Here is a 12,691-nt window from a genome sequence, read left to right on the forward strand (position 1 = left end):
AAGTTCACTGACCGGTAGTGGCAGGGAAAGGACTTTAGTCCATCACCCTGACTGGACCCAGGAACTGCAGTTATGCATGCACAAGCAGGGATGGCTTGAAATTTGCAGTATTAGAAGCACAAAGGGCAGAAACATGCCCAGCCCTGGGAACAAGGGCTGAGAGTGCTGTTGCGGTGTGCCCAAACCAGAACACTGTGGTTTTTAGCAGCACAGACAGAAACAGAGACAGTGTGACCTGGAGGGCTCAATAAAGAACAGAGTGTGTTTTTCTGTTCTGAGACAGAAGTTAGGATATGATTATTCTGCTCTGACTCTCAGAAGAGACTAGGAAAACATCTAGGGAAAGTTGCCAGAGAAGCAAGCCCCCAAACAGGGTTGCCTGAGTAACAGTACAAAAGACCCCTTTTCCAGAAGACAGGCTAGAAGAACAAAAGGCTGACAACTAAAAAAAAAAAAAAAAAAAAAAAAAAAAGGCTGACAACTATAAGGTTCCTATAAAACACGTACATCTTGCTTGGGTTGTGGTCAATAAGTTGGACTCTGTACATTCCCTCAAGCACCCTTCAAGTTAATGACTAAAAGGAGGAAAACCCAATAAGGAAAAGAACCAGAGAATGTGGCCCCTGCACAGAACTAATGGATATGGATACATCAGATGTCAGAAATACACTTCAGAGTAACAATTATGAAGTCGATATCTAGGCTTGAGAAAAATATTAACAACTATATAGAATCTTTAAGGGGCAGAAATGAGATCTAATCAGGCCTAACTTAAAAATGCTATGAGAATGAAATGCAGTCTAAACTGGATACTCTGACTGCCAGGGTAAATGAAGCAGAGGAATAAATTAGTGAGCTAGAGGATAAGATGATAGGAAAGAAGGAAACTGAGGCAACATGGGAAAAACAAATTAAAACACGAGGAATCAAACTGAGAAAGATAAGTGACTCAATGAAACATTACAATTTCAGAATTATTGAGAGGCCTGAAGGGAGAGGTCATGAGGATATATTTGAGAAAATTATAGCTGAGAACTTCCTTAATCTGGGGAAGGAAACAAACATTCATGTCCAAGAGGCAGAGAAGACCCCCTCCCAAGATCAATAAGAACAGACCCATACCATGACATATAATAGTACAATTTGAAAATTTTATATTCAAGAAAACAATCTTGAAAGTGGTGAGGGGGAAGGGATTTCTGACTTACAGAAGGAAGAACATCAGAATATAGTCATACCTGTTCACAGAGTCATGACAAGACAGAAAGGGCTGGCAAGACATATTTGGGGAACTAAGCAAGAGGAATATTCAGCCAAAGATACTTTATCCAGCAAGGTTGTCATTAAGAATGTATAGAGAGACAAGGAGATTCCAAGGCAGGCAGAAACTCAGAAGATATATTGAGGGGGGATTATAAAAGAATAAATATTAAGGAGGGTTCTATAAAAGAAGACAGATGCTGAGAGTGATAGAGGACAGAAATTTACAGAGATAATCTATAGAAACAAAGAGTTCACAAGCAACATGATGAAAATAAAATGAGATCTTTCAATCATGCTCAATGTGAATGACCTAAATGCTCTCATGAAGGGGAAAAGTTGTGGATTGGATAAAAAGACATGGCCCATCCATATGCTCTCTACAAGAGAATCATTTTGAAACTGAATATACATCCAGACTGAAAGTGAAGGGATGGAGAACAATTTATCATGTCAACAGACCTGAAAAGAAAAATGGGGTAGCAATTCTCATATCAGACAAATTAGACATTAAACAGAAGACTGCAGTAAGAGATACAGAAGGATACTATATCATTCTTAAGGGGTCAATCCAACAAAAATATCTAAAATTCTAAATACCATGTCCCCAAAATGGAAGCAACCAACTACATAAGCTAAATGTTAACCAAAATAAAAACACATATTAATAATAATATAATAAGAATAAGAGACATCAACACCCCACTCTCAGTAATAGATCATCTAAGCAGAAAATCAATAAAGAAACAAGAGCTTTGAATGACACACTGGACCAGATGGAGTTCAGAGATACAAGAGAATATTCCACCCTAATCCAACTGACTACTCATTCTTCTGAAATGCACATGCGACTTTTTCCAGAATAGACCGCATACTGGGTCACAAATCAGGTCTCAAAGGATATCAAAAGACTGAGATTATTCCCTGAGTATTGTCAGAACACAGTGCTTTGAAATCGGAACCCAGTGACAATAAAAAAAAAAAAAAATTGAAGAAATTCAAACACTTGGACGCTAAAGACCATCCTGCTTAAGAATGCCTGGGCAAACCAGAAAATCAAAGAAGACCTTAAAAAATTAATAGAAGCCAATGGGAATGAAACAAATCAGTCTAAACCCTATGGGACACAGCAAATGCTGTCCTAAGGGGGAAATGCATACCCATGCAAACCTCACTTAAAAAAGTAGAAAAATCCCTAATTCACCAACTAACATTACACCTTAAAGAAGTGGGGAGAGAACAACAAATTAAGCCTTACCCACAGACAAGAAGAGAACTAATTAGGATTACTACAGAGATCAATGAATTAGAAACCAGAAATACAGTAGAACACCTCAAAAAATCTAGAAGCTGATTCGTTGATAGAATTAATAAGATTAATACCAATGCCCAGAATTATCCAAGAGAAAAGAGAAAGGAATCAAATTAATAAAATTATGAATGAAAGGGGAAAGATCACAACTAACACCAAGAAAATAGAATCAATTGTTAGAGATTATTATCAACAACTACATGCCAATAAATTAAGCAACCTGGAAGAAACGGCTGCCTTCCTGGAAACCTATAAACCGCCAAGAGTGAAACAAGAAGAAATTTAAAACCTGACTAGACCAATAACCAGTAATGAAACTGAAACAGTAATCAAAAACCACCCCAAAAACAAGAGTCCAGGGCCTGATGGATTACCTGGGGAATACTACCAAAAATTTGAAGAAGTAATAATACCTATTTTCCTGATGCTGTTCCAAAACACAGAAATAGAAGGAATACTTCCAAGCTCATTCTATGAGGCCAGCATTACCTTGATCCCCAAACCAGGCAAAGACCCCATTAAAAAGGAGAATTACAGACCAATATCCCTGATGAATATAGATGCCAAAATCCTCAAAAAGATCTTAGCTAGTAGGATCCAACAGTACATTAAAAAATATAGAGAGAGGGTGAAGATGGCGGGGAAGTAGGAGGAGGTGCCCTTTCAACCTGTACCCTAAGTGAGCTGATTACTTTCCAAAGAACTCCTATCACCCAGGAAATCAGCCTGAGATCAGAATTGTACACATCTGGATCTCTACAGGAGCAGGAGATGCCAGTGGGCAGGTAAAGCAGAGTGGAAACCTCAGACTGATATCGGAAGATAAACAATAGGGAAAGGGATCCACCAGAGGCAACCCATTGGAAAGTAATATCCCAATACGAGAGTGTCCAGTGTCTGGGGACCAGCATTAACTTGGAGTCTGGTAGAAAGCACTGAAAAAGAGCAAAGGATCGCGGGGGGTGGGGGGTCAGAAATTGTGGGAATCGGGGAGGCTAGGGACAGGGGCTTAAGTCCCCAGTCCCAGGACAGCCACCCCTGGCGCAGAGCCAGAGCGAGTGTGGGGGAGAAACAAGGACTTGGTCCCTGAACCACCAGCGCGCCTGAGAGCGCGTGGGGTCCAGCTCCTGTGAGAGGCTGGGAGCCTCGCCAGCCCAGCAGAAGCACAGCCTTTTTACAGTCCCCATGCAAATGCCCTGCAGTGCTATCAGAGTCCGAGTGGCGCCCCGTGCCCTCCCCTGAGAGAGGTACGTATAGGTGCCAGCCTGGTGCTCATGGACCAGAAAGACCAGGCACTCCCAGCCCAGGCCAGCAGGAAAATTTCAGTGTGCAATCACTGCTTGGAAACTCTCTGGTGGTCTGGAGCTTCCCAGAAAGCCACCACTGCCGTGGTTTTGGGTACAAGCAAAAAATTCTGCATCCCCAGGGACCATGACTCGGAATCTGCTCTGCCAAGCAGCCAAGGGAGAATTTATTTGGGCTCTGCAGCCAGACTGAGGCTTCTCACTGAGAGGGATGTCAGGGTGCAGTTTGCTTTCCTCTAAACCTACAAAAACCATCAAAAGCGGTCAAGGCGAGAGAGAGAGGAAAAAAAAAAAAAGTGAACAAACATAAAAACCTCCAGAGAACAAAAGCCCGAAAAAAACCAGTTTCCTCAGAGCCCACCCTCTTGAGGGGGGTGGGAGGACTTAACTCAGAGAACATCATTGACTGAAAACCCACGTGGTAGGCCCTTCCCACAGAAAACCAATCAGGAAGGAAAAAGAAAAAAAGAGGACAAGAGAACAACCACCACTACTTCATAAGACAACTTTTATTTTTAATTCGTTCCCACTATTCTGGCTCTTTTTTAAATATAGATAATTTTTAACCTATTTACCATCACAGTGAGATATCCAGTATATCAAATTCCATAATAACCTTCTAACCTGAACTTTTTGATACATACACCTGTGTTTTTCTTTTGCATTTCTATTTTTTTTTAATTTCTTTTATTTAATTTTAGCTTAGTTTAGTCTAGTTTATTCCTTTCTTATTTTTATTTTCTAATATTCATATAGAGTTAAACTTCAAGGTAATCCCCTTTCCCCAATCAATGTTACCACTATAGGTAAACCAATTTTTAATCCCCCTTTATCTTAGGAAAGTCGAGTCCTTTGACAAAGATATCGAGATACATCCAGGAAGAGACAAAACAAACTTCCTCGCCAATAGTGAGAATTTATAACCACTCTCCCAACTTTTTCTTCCACCAGTGTTTCTCTGTTTTTCTGTTTGTCCTGATAGTATATAAATCTTACACTTGGGTTTTTTTTTTTTTTTGAGGATGTTTTTCCTTTATTTGCTTATATATACATATTTTTTTCTTTTCTCTTGTCATATACTTTTATCAGCCTTTTTGTTTGTCTGTTTTTGTTTATATACTTCATAAATCTTACCTTGGGGCCCATTTGGGCTGAACCTTCTCTTTTATCTTCCCTTTTTTTCCTGTCTATCTCTTTTTTTCTATTTCTTTTCTTTTTTCTCTCATTTGGGTGGGGAATTCTGATTGATCAGAAGTGTTCCAGGGTGCACCTTGACTGCACCATGGTCGATACATCCAGCTACATCCTTTCAGCCATCTCTCACCAAAATGACTAGGAAGAAGAATGCCCAACAGAAGAAAACCACAGAGGATGGGCCTTCTGCAACAGATCTAATGGCTATCAACATAGACAATATGTTGGAAAGAGAATTCAGGCTAACAATTATCCAGGCAATAGCTAGGTTGGAGAAAGCCATGGATGACCAAAAAGAATTGATTAGTACTGAACTGAAAGTGACCAGAGATGATGTTCACAATGTTAGGGCAGAGCTGAAAGCTACCAGGGATGAGCTTCACAATGCTCTCAATGAGTTCCGATTTAATCTAAATTCTCTCAAAGCTAGGGTAACTGAGACAAAAGATAGAATTAGTGATCTGGAGGACAAACAGATAGAGAGAAAGGATCAGGAGGAATACTGGAACAAACAGCTTAGAAGCCACGAAAACAGAATCAGGAAAATAAATGATGCCATGAAACATTCCAACGTTGGAATTATTGGAATCCCTGAAGGGGAGGAGAAAGAAAGAAGCCTAGAAGATAGAGTGGAACAAGTTCTTTATGAAAATTTTCCCAATCTCACAAATGGAACCAGCATTCATGTACTAGAGGCCGAATGGTCTCCATCCAAGATTATAGATTCCAGAAAAATATCAAGGCACCTGATAGTAAAAATGAGAATCATAATTGTAGATATAATCTCTTGAAAGCCACTAGAACAAAGAGGCTCCGTACTTACAGAGGAAAGCCCATCAGAATACCATCAGACCTGTCCACAGAGACCTGGCAAGCCAAAAAGGGCTGGCAAGGTATATTTGGGGCACTAAATGAGAAGAACATGCAGCCAAGAATACTTTATCCAGCAAGACTGACATTCAAAATGGAAGGAGAGATAAAGAGTTTCCAAGTCCGGCAAGGCTTAAAAGAATATGCAACCACCAAGCCGACACTGCAGGAAATATTAAGGAGGGTTCTATAAAAGAGGAAAAATCCTAATAATAGCATTGAACAGAAATATAGAGACAATCTACAGAAAGAAAGACTTCAAAGGTAACATGATGTTGATAAAAACGTTTCTATCAATAATCACTTTCAATGTGAATGGCCTAAATGCACCCATAAAATGACACAGGTTTGCAGATTGGATAAAATGACAGGACCCATCCATATGTTATCTACAAGAGGCCCATTTTGAAACTAAAGATACACCCAGAAAGAAAGTGAAGGAATGGAGAAACATCTTGAGTTCCAATGGGACTCAAAAGAAGGCTGGGGTAGCGATTCTCATATCAGATACATTACATTTTAAACTAAAGACTGTAGTCAGAGACACAGAAGGACACTACATCATTTTTAAAGGTACTATCCACCAAGGTGATCTAACAATTGTAAATATCTATGCATCGAATATCGGAGAAGCCAATTACATAAGAAAACTGTTAATCAAGATAAAGAGTCATATTGATATGAATACATTAATAGTAGGAGATCTTAGCATGCCTCTCTCAGAAACATACAGATCATCGAAGCAGAAATTCAATAATGAAACAAGAACATTGAATGACACATTGGACCAGATGGAACTCATAGGTATATACAGAACATTCCACCTTAAAACAACAGAATACACATTCTTCTCAAGTGCACATGGAACCTTCTCCAAAATAGACCACATACTGGGTCACAAATCAGGAATCAACTAATAACAAGAGACTGAGATTATTCCCTGCACATTCTCAGATTGCAATGCATTGAAACTGGAGCTCAAAGAAGGAAAAGTTCTGAAGGTACTAAACCACCTGGAAGCTAAAGACCACCTTGCTAAAGAATGCTTGAATCAACCAGGAGATCAAAGAACTGAAACAATTCACACAAACTAATGATAATGAAGACACTTCAGTTAAAAACCTATGGGATACAGCAAAGGTGGTCCTATTTGGGAAATACATAGCCATCCAAGACTCCCTAAAAAAAAAAAAAAAAAAAAAAAAAAAAAAAAAAAAAAAAAAACTGAAAAATCCAGAACACACCAGCTGTCTCTACACCTTAAAGAACTGGAGAATCAAAAACAAATCAAACCAATTCCACACATAAGAAGGGAAATAATCAAGATTAGACCTCATATCAATGAGGTAAAAACCAGAGATACAGCAGAATGAATCAATGAAAGTAGAAGCTGGTTTTTTGAAAGAATCAATAAGATCAATAAACCATTGTCGAAGATTATTTGACCACAGAGTTGAGGGTCAATATCTGGGCTCTCTACTCTGTTCCACTGGTCTATGTGTCTGTTTTTATGCCAGTACCATGCTGTCTTGGTGATCACAGCTTTGTAGTAAAGCTTGAAATCAGGTACCATGATGCCCTCCATTTTATTTTTGTTTTTCAACATTTCCTTAGCGATTCTGGGTCTCTTCAAATTCCATACAAATTTTTGGATTATTTGCTCCAGCTCTTTGAAGAATGCTGGTGGAATTTTGATCGGAATGGCATTAAAAGTATAGATTTCTCTAGGGAGTATAGACATTTTAACAATGTTTATTTTTCCGATTCAAGAGCATGGAATTTTCTTCCATCTTTGTGTGTCTTCTTCAATTTCTTTCATGAGTGTTCTGTAGTTCCTCAAGTACAGATCCTTTACCTCTTTGCTTACATTTATTCCCAGGTGTCTTACAGTTCTTGATGCTATAGTAAATGGAATCGATTCTCCTTTTCTGTATTTTCATTCTTAGTGTATAAGTAAGCCACTGATTTCTGTACATTGACTTCATATCCTGCCACATTACTGAATTGTTGTATGAGTTCTAGTAGTTTGAGAGTAGAGTCTTTGGGTTTTCCATATAAAGAATCATGTCATCTACGAATAGAGAGAGTTTGACTTCTTCATTTCCAATTTGGATACCTTTTATTTCTCTTTGTTGTCTGATTGCTATTGCTAGGACTTCGAATACTATGTTGAACAAGAGTGGTGAGAGTGGGCATCCTTGTCATGTTCCTGATCTCAATGGGAAGGCTGCAAGCTTGTTCCCATTGAGGATGATATTTGCTGTGGGACTTTCATAGATAGATTTTATGAAGTTCAGGAATGCTCCTTCTATCCCTATGCTTTGAAGCGTTTTAATCAGGAATGGATGCTGGATTTTGTCAAATGCTTTTCTGCATCAATTGAGAGGACCATGTGGTTCTTCTGTCTTCTCGTATTAATTTGTTCTATCACATTGATTGATTTGTGAATGTTGAACCATCTTTGTAGCCTAGGAATGAATCCCACCTGGTCTTGGTGGATAATCTTCTACAAAACAGGAAAAAATATACAGTGCTAAAAAGACAGTCTCTCGAATAAATGGTGCTGGGAAAACTGGGCAGCAATATGTAAAAGAATGAGACTCTACCAATCTCTTACACTGTACACAAAGATAAACTCAAAATTGTTAAAAGAACTCAATGTGAGACAGGAATCCATAAGAATCCTAGAGGATTCTTTGATATCAGCCACAGCAACTTCTTTCAAGGTATCTCTCCAAAGGCAAAGGAAAAAAAAAGTGAAGACGAACTTTTGGGACTTCATCAAAATCAAAAGCTTCTGCACAGCAAAGAAACAGTCAAGAAAACACAGAGGCTACCCACGGAATGGCAGAAGATATTTGCAAATGACAGTACAGACAAAAGTTTGATATCCAGGATCTATAAAGAACTCCTCAAACCCAATGCATAAAAAACAGAGAATCATATCAAAAAATGGGCAGAAAATATGAACAGGCACTTCTCCAATGAAGACATACAAATGGCTATCAGAAACATGAAAAAATGTTCATCATTACTAGCCATCAGGGAGATTCAAATTAAAACACATTGAGATACCACCTTACACCCGTTAGTATGGCCAAAATTAGCAAGACAGGAAACAAAATGTGTTGGAGGGGATGTGGAGAAAGGGGAACCCTCTTCCACTGTTGGTGGGAATGCAATTTGGTGCAGCCTCTTTGGATAACAGTGTGGAGATTCCTCAAGAAATTAAAAATAGAACTACCCTATGACCCTGCCATGGCACTACTGGGTATTTATCCCAAAGATACAGATGTAGTGAAAAGAAGGGACATCTGTACCCCAATGTTTATAGCAGCAATGGCCACAGTTGTAAAACTGTGGAAAGAACCAAAATGCCCTTCAATGGATGAATGGATAAGGAAGATATGGTCCATATACACTATGGAGTATTATGCCTCCATCAGAAGGGACGAACACCCAACTTTTGTAGCAATGTGGACAGGACGGGAAGAGATTATGCTGAGTGAAATAATTCAAGCAGAAAGAGTTCATTATCATATGGTTTCATTTAATTGTGGAGCATAAGAAATAGCATGGAGGACATGAGGAGATAGAGAGGAGAAGGCAGTTGGGGGAAATTGGAAGGGGAGGTGAACCATGAGAGAGTATGGATGCTGAAAAACAGTCTGAGGGTTTTGAAGGGGTGGGGAGTGGGAGGTCTGGGTACCAGGTGGTGAGTGTTATAGAGGGCAGAGATTGCGTGGAGCTCTGGGTGTGGTGCAAAAATAATGAATACTGTTATGCTGAAAATAAATAAAAAATAAATTTAAAAAAATCAATAAACCTTTTGCCACACTTATCCAAAAGAAAATAGAGAAAGCCCAAATTAATAAAATTATGAATGAAAAGGGAGAGATCACAACTAACACCAAGGAAGTAGAAAAAATCATCAGAAGTTATTATCAACAGTTATATGCAAATAAGCTAAGCAACCTAGATGAAATGGGTGCATTCCTGGAAACCTATAAACTACAGGACTACAACAGCAAGATACTGATAACCTGAATAGACCAATATCTAGTAACAATATTGAAGCAGTGATCAAAAACCTCCCAAAAAACAATAGCCCAGGACCTTATGGATTCCCTGGGGAATTCTACCAAACTTTCAAAGAAGAAATAATACCTATTCTCCTGAAGTGTTTCAAAAAATTGAAGCAGAAGGAGAATTTCCAGACTCTTTCTATGAAGCCAGCATTACCTTGATCCCCAAACCAGGCAAAGACCCTACCAAAAAGGAGAATTTCAGACCAATATCACTGATGAATATGGATGCTAAGATTCTCAACAAAATCCTAGAAAACAAGATCCAACAGCACATTAAAAAGATTTTCCACCATGACTGGGTGGGACACATTCCTGGGATGCAAGGATGGTTCAACATTCACAAATCAATCAATGTGATAGAACAAATTAATAAGAGAAGAGAGAAGAACTACATGGTCCTCTCAATTGATGCAGAAAAAGCATTTGACAAAATGCAACATCCATTCCTGATTAAAACGCTTCAAAGTATAGGGATAGAGGGAACATTCCTGAACTTCATCAAATCTATCTATGAAAGACCCACAGCAAATATCATCCTCAATGGGAAAAAGCTTGCAGCCTTCGCATTGAGATCAGAACACGACAAGGATGCCCACTTTCACCACTCTTGTTCAACATAAAATTAGATGTCCTAGCAACAGCAATCAGACAACAAAGAGAAATAAAAGGTATCCAAATTGGCAATGAATAAGTCAAACTTTATTCGCAGATGACATGATTCTTTATATGGAAAACCCAAAAGAATCTACCCCCAAATTACTTAAACTCACAGCAATTCAGTAACGTGGCAGGATATGAAGTCAATGTACAGAAATCAGTGGCTTTCTTATACACTAACAATGACAATACAGAAAGGGAAATTAGAGAATTGATTCCATTTACTATAGCACCAGGTACGATGAGATACCTAGAAATAAATCTAACCAAAGAGGTAAAGGAACTGTACTCGAGGAATGACAGAACACTCATGAAAGTAATTGAAGAAGACACAAAAAGATGGAAGACCATTCCATGCTCTTGTATCAGAAGAATAAACATTGTTAAAATGTCTATACTGCCTAGAGTAATCTATACTTTTAATGCCATTCCAATCAAAATTCCACTGGTATTTTTCTAAGAGCTGGAGCAAATAATTCTAAAATTTGTATGGAATGAGAAGAGACCCTGAATCACTAAGGAAATGTTGAAAAACAAAAATAAGCTAGGGGCATCACGTTACCTGATTTCAGGTAACTGAAATTTCAGCTTTACTACAAAGCTGTGATCACCAAGAAAGCATGGCACTAGCATAAAAACAGACACACAGACCAGTGGAACAGAGTAGAGAGCCAAGATATGGACCCTCAACTCTATGGGAAAATAATCTTCAACAAAACAGGATAAAATACACAGTGGACAAAAGACAGTCTCTTCAATAAATGGTGCTGGGAAAACTGGACAGCTATATGTACAAGCATGAAACTCGACCATTCTCTTACACCGTACACAAATGTAAACTCAAAATGGAAAAAAGACCTCAACATGAGACAGGCATTCATCAGAATCCTAGAGGAGAACATAGGCAGTAACCTCTTCGATATCAGCCACAGCAACTTCTTTCAAGATATGTCTCCAAAGGCAAAGGAAACAAAAGCAAAGATAAACTTTTGGGACTTTATCAAAATCAAAAGCTTCTGCACAGCAAAGGAAACAGTCAAGAAAACAAAGAGGCATCCCACAGAATGGGAGAAGATATTTGCAAATGATAGTACAAAAGGTTGATATCCAGGATCTATAAAGAACTCCTCAAACTCAACATGCACAAAATAGACAATCATCAAAAAATGGGCAGAAGATATGAACAGACACTTCTCCAATGAAGACATAAAAATGGCTATCAGACATATGAAAAAATGTTCATCATCACTAGCCCTCAGGGAGATTCAAATTAAAACCACATTGAGATATCACCTTACACCAGTTAGAATGACCAAAATTAGCAATACAGGAAACAACATGTCTTGGAGGGGATGTGGAGAAAGGGGAACCCTCTTACACTGTTGGTGGGAATGCAATTTGGTGCATCCTCTTTGGATAACAGTGTGGAGATTCCTCAAGAAATTAAAAATAGAGCTTCCCTTTGACCATGCAATTGCACTACTTGGTATTTACCCCAAAGATACACATGCAGTGAAACAAGAGCCATCTGTACCCCAATGTTTACAATAGCCTCGTTCGCCAAACTGTGGAAAGAATCCTGATACTTTCAATGGATGAATGGGTAAGGAAGATGTGGTCCATATACACTATGGAGTATTATGCCTCCATCAGAAAGGATGAATACCCAACTTTTGTAGCAACATGGATGGGACTGGAGGAGATTATGCTGAGTGAAATAAGTCAAGCAGAGAGAGTCCATTATCATATGGTTTCACTTATTTGTGGAGCGTAACAAATAGCATGGAGGACATGGGGAGTTAGAGAGGAGAAAGGAGTTGGGGAAACAGGAAGGGGAGGTGAACCATGAGAGACAATGGACTCTGAAAAACAATCTGAGGGCTTTGAAGGGCGGGAGGTGGGAGTTTGGTTGGACCAGGTGGTGGGTATTGGAGAGGGCACGGATTGCATGGAGCACTGGGTGTGGTGCAAAAACAATGAATACTGTTAGGCTGAAAATAAATTAA

Source organism: Mustela putorius, unplaced genomic scaffold (genome assembly GCF_011764305.1).
Source record: "Mustela putorius furo isolate JIRA1106 unplaced genomic scaffold, ASM1176430v1.1 tig00000549_pilon_pilon_pilon, whole genome shotgun sequence".
NCBI classification, from domain to species: domain Eukaryota; kingdom Metazoa; phylum Chordata; class Mammalia; order Carnivora; family Mustelidae; genus Mustela; species Mustela putorius.